General features: G+C 43.3%; 1 pseudogene; it reads right to left on the bottom strand.

Annotated features, from left to right (window-relative positions):
• Positions 1 to 680: 680 nt before the first annotated feature.
• LOC117978506 (ankyrin repeat domain-containing protein SOWAHC-like) lies at positions 681 to 8,140 on the bottom strand (annotated as a pseudogene).
• Positions 8,141 to 8,193: the final 53 nt, after the last annotated feature.

The raw sequence follows: 8,193 nt of genomic DNA, 5'->3' as shown, positions 1-8,193 counted from the left end.
GTGTTAAAGTCTCCCATTATTAATGTATGGGAGTCTAAGTCTCTTTGTAGGTCACTCAGGCCTAGCTTTATGAATCTGGGTGCTCCTGTATTGGGTCCATATATATTTAGGATAGTTAGCTCTTCTTGTTGAATTGATCCCTTTACCATTATGTAATGGCCTTCTTTGTCTCTTTTGATCATTGTTAGTTTAAAGTCTGTTTTATCAGAGACTAGGATTGCAACCTCTGCCTTTTTTCTGTTTTCCATTTGCTTGGTAGATCTTCCTCCATCCTTTTATTTTGAGCCTATGTGTGTCTCTGCACGTGAGTTGGTTTTCCTGAATACAGCACACTGATGGGTCTTGACTATTTATCCAATTTGCCAGTCTGTGTCTTTTAATTGGAGCATTTAGTCCATTTACATTTAAAGTTAATATTGTTATGTGTGAATTTGATCCTGTCATTATGATGTTAGCTTGTTATTTTGCTCGTTAGTTGATGCAGTTTCTTCCTAGTCTCGATGGTCTTTACATTTTGGCATGATTTTGCAGCGGCTGGTACTGGTTGTTGCTTTCCATATTTAGTGCTTCCTTCAGGAGCTCTTTTAGGGCAGGCCTGGTGGTGACAAAATCTGTCAGCATTTGCTTGTCTGTAAAGTATTTTATTTCTCCTTCACTTATGAAGCTTAGTTTGGCTGGATATGAAATTCTGGGTTGAAAATTCTTTTCTTTAAGAATGTTGAATATTGGCCCCCACTCTCTTCTGGCTTGTAGGGTTTCTGCCAAGAGATCCGCTGTTAGTCTGATGGGCTTCCCTTTGAGGGTAACCCGACCTTTCTCTCTGGCTGCCCTTAACATTTTTTCCTTCATTTCAACTTTGGTGAATCTGACAATTATGTGTCTTGGAGTTGCTCTTCTCGAGGAGTATCTTTGTGGCGTTCTCTGTATTTCCTGAATCTGAATGTTGGCCTGCCTTGCTAGATTGGGGAAGTTCTCCTGGATATTATCCTGCAGCGTGTTTTCCAACTTGGTTCCATTCTGCCCATCACTTGCCCATCTACACCAATCAGACGTAGATTTGGTCTTTTCACATAGTCCCATATTTCTTGGAGGCTTTGCTCATTTCTTTTTATTCTTTTTTCTCTAAACTTCCCTTCTTGCTTCATTTCATTCATTTCATCTTCCATTGCTGATACCCTTTCTTCCAGTTGATCGCATTGGCTCCTGAGGCTTCTGCATTCTTCGCATAGTTCTCAAGCCTTTCAACTTCTTTGCCTTTGGTTTGAATGTCCTCCCTTAACTCAGAGTAATTTGATCGTCTGAAGCCTTCTTCTCTCAGCTTGTCAAAGTCATTCTCCATCCAGCTTTGTTCCGTTGCTGGTGAGGAACTGAATTCCTTTGGAGGAGGAGAGGCGCTCTTCTTTTTAGAGTTTCCAGTTTTTCTGTTCTGTTTTTTCCCCATCTTTGTGGTTTTATCTACTTTTGGTCTTTGATGATGGTGATGTACAGATGGGTTTTTGGTGTGAATGTCCTTTCTGTTTGTTAGTTTTCCTTCTAACAGACAGGACCCTCAGCTGCAGGTCTGTTGGAATACCCTGCCGTGTGAGGTGTCGGTGTGCCCCTGCTGGGGGGTGCCTCCCAGTTAGGCTGCTCAGGGGTCAGGGGTCAGGGACCCACTTGAGGAGGCAGTCTGCACATTCTCAGATCTCCAGCTGCGTGCTGGGAGAACCACTGCTCTCTTCAAAGCTGTCAGACAGGGACATTATGTAGAACAGTTTCATTGCCCTAAAAATCTCCTGTGCTCCACTGAGTCATTCCTCCCCCTCCTCTTCCTTCTAAACCCCCGGTCATTACTGATCTTTTTACTCTCTAATTTTGCCTCTCCCAGAATGTCATATAATATCATGTAGTATGTATCCTTTTCAGACTGGCTTCTTTCACCCAGCAGTATACATTTAGGGTTCTTCTGTGTTTTCTCATGGCTTGATAGCTCACTTTTTAAATTGCTGAATAATATTCCATTTGTTTGCATGTATTTCAGTTTTTTTATCCATTCTTGAATTATCCATCTCTAATTGGGTTGTTTTGTTTTTTTATTACTGAATTGTAATTGTTCCTTATGTATGCCAGACACAAATCCCTTGTGTTCTTCAGGGTTGCAGGATACAAGATCAATATACAAAAATCAATAGTATTTGACACACTTTAACTGAGTACTACATACTCACAATGAGCAATCAGAAAATGAAATTAAGAAAGCAACTTCATTTCTCATAGCATCAACAAGAATAAAATACTAATAAATTTAAGAAGTGTAAAACTTGTACTCTGAAAACTATAAAACATAGTTGAAAGAAATGAAAGAAGATCTAAATAAATGTAAAAGTATCCCATGATCATGGACCGAAGGCTTAACATTGTTAAGATGGCAGTCCTCCCTAAACTCGTCTACAGATTTAACTTCATTCCTGTCAGAATCCCAGATGAGTTCTCTGTAAAATCGACAAGCTGACTCTCAAATTCATATGGAATTGCAAAGGACTAAGAATAGCCAAAATAATCTTTTGAAAATGAGAAACAAAGTAGGAGAACTCATACTTACCGACTTTAAAACTTACTACAAGACAATGGTAATAAGGACAATATATTACTGGCAGAAGTATAGATGTATAGACGAGTGGGATAGAATTGAGAGTCAGATATGAACCCATACATACATAAACACTGATTTTTGACAAGGGTGCCAAGATTATTCAGTGGGGAAAGATGTTTGAAAACTGGCACAGGGACAACTAGATATGTAAACATATGCAAAACCTGGAGTAGTACCTTTACCCAACACCATATACAAAAACTGTGGATGCAAAAACAATGGATCAAATGGACCCATTTTGAGCTAATCCACATAAACATAAGGACTAAAACTATAAAATCCTGAGAAGCAAACATAGGAGTAAATTGTCATGACCTTGAATTTGTCAGTTTTCTTAAATATGAGACCAGCAACAAGAATAAAAATTGATGAATTGGACTTCATCAAAATTAAACATTTTTGCACTTCAGAGGACACCATCAAGAAAGTGAAAAGACAACTCACAAGATGGAAGAAAATACTTGCAAATCATGTGTAGCACTTTTTGATGGTAAACTTGAGGAAGACTTTTTTTATTTTTTATTTTTATTATACTTTAAGTTCTAGCATACATGTGCACAATGTGCAGGTTTGTTACATATGTATACCTGTGCCATGTTGGTGTGCTGCACCCATTAACTCATCATTTACATTAGGTATATCTCCTAATGCTATCCCTCCCACCTCCCCCCACCCCATGACAGGCCCTGGTGTGTGATGTTCCCCATCCTGTGTCCAAGTGTTCTCATTGTTCAATTTCCACCTATGAGTGAGAACATGTGGTGTTTGGTTTTGTCGTTGCAATAGTTTGCTCAGAATGATGGTTTCCATATATATATATATGTCAGTTGCCGGGACTACTGGGCAAGCCTGGGAAAGAGAGTACCTGGGGAAAGCAGCCTCCTGCTCCCCCGTGCCTTCTTTGAGCCTGATGTTCATTTGATGTGGTACTATATAATCACATCCAGTTTACCCTTTGAAATTCCTTGATTGTTCTTTTCTATATCCTTGACACTGTCTTTTTACAGACCATATGATCTTATCTGGAATACTACAACAGTTTTCTTTTCTCAGTGCTTTTAGAATAACCTGTCAAAAACTAATCTGACTATAGTAGTACCTGCTTACAACCTTTTAATTACTCCCCATTTCCTACCAGGCTGTGTAGCTCACTTGAGCTCTGCTAGGTGGTGAGGGAATCTGGGTCCTTTTTCTGGTATTTGAATTCAGTGCTACATAGGTTACTGGCTGGGTTGACAATCTCAAATTGTAAATCATGAGTATTCTATGTAGATAGTCTGTCACGATTTACAATAAAACATTGACATGTCAAAGGCCATTCCAGCCTGGGCGACAGAGCGAGACTCCGTGCCCCCCCACCAAAAAAAAAAAAAAAAAAAAAAACACTTTCCCCAGAATGCTAGCCTGATGGGAACTCCACCCCATCCATTCCAACCTAGTAAGGATAGTTTAGTTTGTCTTTTCTGGTCCCACTTCCTTACATCTAGTGTTCTTTTTTTGTTTCTGTTATTAAATTTCAGAAGACAAACCTTAGCATTTTCTAAAAGAAATTATTTTTACCTAAATACATTGGACTTTGGTCTTAATTTGAAGGAATAGGATAAGTGGCCTTTAAGAGAGCGTTCCTACTCCTTCTCTTCCAGTGGCTGCTCTGGGTCCCTGAAAGAGGGTGTGATGTGAACCATCTGGGTTGTGAAGTGGATTTTGTTGAGCCTGTGTTTTTTAAGTCCATTAGTCCTGCCCGAGGCTGTGTGCCCTGGAATCCTTGGCTTCACCTCTGAACCACCTTCAGCCAAGTGGTGATGGTGAAGAGGGTCCCCCCATCTTCCAGGACGTGTGAGAGTTTGTAGGTGATGAAATGGAGGGGGCACCTTTTAAATCTTCCAGTACCCATACCCGCTGCTGGCGGTGCTCTCCCCGTCGTCCTTGTCCAGGACTCCCACCAGGGTCTCGATCTCTTCTGTGATGCTCTGACTCACATACTGGGAGGCCCTTTTCCCAATGTAGTCCCTGATCTCCACATCGGCGTCCTAGGTCCCTACTAGCAGCTTCACCATCTCCAAGGTACATGGCTGCCAAGTTCAGGGCAGTGTAGCCCTGGCCTTGCTGTTCCCAGGCAGCGGAGGCTCATTGGGAAAGTTGAGCAGCATGGCCAGAAGCTCCAGCCTGCGGTGCTAGGTGCCTGCGCAGGCAGGTGAGGCGGTGATGAAGCTCAGCGTGGCCAGCAGACCGGCTGGCACGGGGGCAACCCCCTAAGCTGTCCACTCCCCATCGGAGGCCGATAGCAGCCAGCCGTGCTCCCTGGTCCAGCTCACCCAGCCCCGCAGCTCTCCTCCTCCACGGACGGGAAAGCCTGCGCTGCGCCTCCAGAGTCACTCGCCTCTGCCCTTTCCTCAGAGGAGTAGCTCCCAGGCTGCTGCCTCCAGGACACAGGTTCCTCTTCAGGGGCGGGGCGCTGCCCCTTCCCAAGTGGCTCAAGTTCTGGCGGAACGGCCTCGGAGCGGTAGCCCCCCAGGAGCTGCCCCTGTCAGCCTCCTGGCAGCCGTGGGGCGGGGGCTCCAGGTCCTCTCTGGTCCCAGGTCCCGCGTCTGGGGTAGGGGCTGGTGGAGCCGGCGAGCTCTTCTTGCGTCCCCGCCGCTCAGGGTGGCCCGTGCAGGGCCTGGGCTCCCCCTCGCCCAGCTCGGCCTTGCCTGTGGAGCACCTCGGGGCCCGCTGTTTCAGGGAGTGGATGGTGAATGCTGTGCTCTGCGTTCACGTGGACGCGGGACAGGTCCCAGGGGCGCGGCCTCAGGCGGAGGCCCCGCCAGAACCTCTTCCTGAGACGCAGGTACTGGGCGCCATCATCGGCTGGGTCGGTGCAGTGGCCACAGCGTTCACCTGGAGATACATTTAAACAGTTTTATTCTCCTGTTTTTGTTTTTGTTTTTGTTTTTTTTTCATTCCAGAAACCACTACTACTATACAACAAAGTAAAAATATCTAGTTTAAATAACAATTTGATACGGTCAGATGGGGATGAGTGCACACGTGTGTGTACACACACACGCTGGCTCTAAATGGTATATTTTGGCGGAGCAGAGGGATAAGGCTTTAATTTCATTGGTGTGTTGAGTTAGAATCGCCCTTCTCACAATTAAATAATTTAAATCAGGAGTTTTGTTAAAGCTAATTTGTACAACTAGGCAACATCTTTTCTCCATATATTTATACACATATACACATCTCTAATATTTGCATTTATTACTTCATCTAAAAGAGCTTGGAAAAAGGGTCCTAAGTCTTGGCTAGTTAAGGTAAAAATCTCTATTTTAAAGTAATAAAAACATTTGCTATGGACAGAGACATGCAGACACTGTGGGTGAAGCTGATTGATGTTCCATTGAATGAAATGACATGGGGTTTTCTAAGGGAAAGACCAGCATCCTGCAAGGAGAGGGGAGGTCCCGGGAGGGAATTGGAGTCAGCATTAGGATCTAAGTGTCACAGGGGAGTGTGTTCCCAAAAAAGACTGTGACTGTTTCTGTGTCCATCCTGAACTGGTTACCATGAGTGTACGTGTGTGTGTGTGTGTGTGTGTGTGTGTGAATTAAAAGAGGAGTTACATGCTGGGGCATTTCTGGTATCTCAACTCTCATCTCAGCTGTTGGTGTTGATGGCTATACATTTTCCTCAGTATTCAACGGTGCGCATTTTGAGTTAACAATCCACCCATTGGCTGAGGCAGGTGGATCATCTGAGGTGAAGAGTTCAAGACCAGCCTGGCCAATATGTGAAACTCTGTCTCTACTAAAAATACAAAAATTAGCCAGGCATGGTTGCAGCACCTGTAATCCCAGCTACTCGGGAGGCCAAGACAGGAGAATTGCTTGTATCTAGGAGACAGAAGTTGCAGTGAGCTGAGATGGGCCACTGCACTCCAGCTTGGACAGCAGAGTGAGACTTGGTCTCAAAAAAAAAAAAGTTATTGTGACATGCTGTACACATTCACAAATTCAGTGTCTCCCAGAAGTCTGAGATTCTTTTTTTTTTTTTTTTTTTTTTTTTTTGAGACGGAATTTCACTCTTGTTGCCCAGGCTGGAGTGCAATGGTGTGATCTCGGCTAATTACAACCCCCACTTCGTGGGTTCAAGTGATTCTCCTGCCTCAGCCCAAGTAGCTCCTGCCTCCAAAGTAGCTGGGATTACAGGCATGTGCCACCATGCCCAGCTAATTTTTTTTATTTTTAGTAGAGTTGGGGTTTCTCCACGTTGGTCAGGCTGGTCTCGAACTCCCGACCTCAGGTGATCCGCCCACCTCGGCCTCTCGAAGTGCTGGGATTACAGCCATGAGCCACCATGCCCAGCCAGAAAGTTTTAAGGCTATGATTATTAGACCATCATACACACAAAAAGTACTTTAAAAGTCTCAGGAATGCAGTCCCTCATTGGCCTGGTATGACAAAGATAAAAAGAAGTTGGTCGTGAAAATTTCTGAATGTGGTTTAGGACAAGGAACCCCAGTAAGATTCAGAGACAACCTAGAAAGTTGAAAGACAATTTTACTACCCAAATCACCCTTCTATAAAAAATAATAGAAGATGTCAAATATGAAAATAAAACTGTCCTCTGAGCCCTCAATTTTCTGTGTTATTGGGAAGGCAGACAGCTACTCAGCAGTTATATCCCATAAGAATGGATAACACTAAAACAACTGACAGCATCAAGTGTTGGTTAGAAAGTGGAACTGATTCTCTCAAACATTTTCATTGTAGTTTAAGATGGCACAACCACTTAGGAAAATGTCTCCCCATTTCATACAATGCCAAATATATACTTATTTTATAACCCAGAAAATCCACTCTTATGTACTTAAACTCAAGAAATGTGAAAATATTATTACAGAAAAACATGTATATCTGATTTGTTCGTAGCAGGTTTATTCATGATAGCCTCAAATCAGAAACTGCTTTTGTGTCTATCAATAGTGGAATGGATTAAAAACAAAACAAGCAAAGGCCTCAAACCTGTGGTATAGTCATAAAATTGAGTATTACAAAATAAAATTAATGAATAATCAATAGGAGCAACATGATAAGTGTCACAAACATGTTTAGTGAATGAACATAAAAATTATATAATTTATAGTTTCACTTACGTAAATGGTGAAAACAGACAAAACTAACCTTTTGTGGAAAGAATCAAAACCATGGAAGCCTCTGTGTTCAAATAGTGACTGGAAATGGGCATGAGAAAAAGTGTTTCTGCCAGATCTTCTATATGCCTGATGTACATTCACTGGATGTATTTTGCATATACTATTTTTGCAAATAAAACTGAGATAGAGGCAAAATAACTCAAGAGAAAATAGCTAGAAATAGGTAGAGTTGGGATAGAAGCCTTGGAAGCTCCCCCCTACCTTGCCCACCTGGCACAGCCGGAGGAAGTCCCGGGACAATGCTGTGAGCGACCTGAGGGCCGTCCAGGGGAGCCCCGCCTGCCCATGCTGGTGCCCGAGCTGCCCGCCGCCATCTGAATATGTTGCAAAGGCAGTGCTGGCCTGGCAACCGGTGACGCTCCATGCC

The sequence above is a fragment of the Pan paniscus genome, chromosome 21 (assembly GCF_029289425.2).
Source record: "Pan paniscus chromosome 21, NHGRI_mPanPan1-v2.0_pri, whole genome shotgun sequence".
NCBI classification, from domain to species: Eukaryota; Metazoa; Chordata; class Mammalia; order Primates; family Hominidae; genus Pan; species Pan paniscus.
This window is presented reverse-complemented; position numbering and strand designations above follow the sequence as displayed.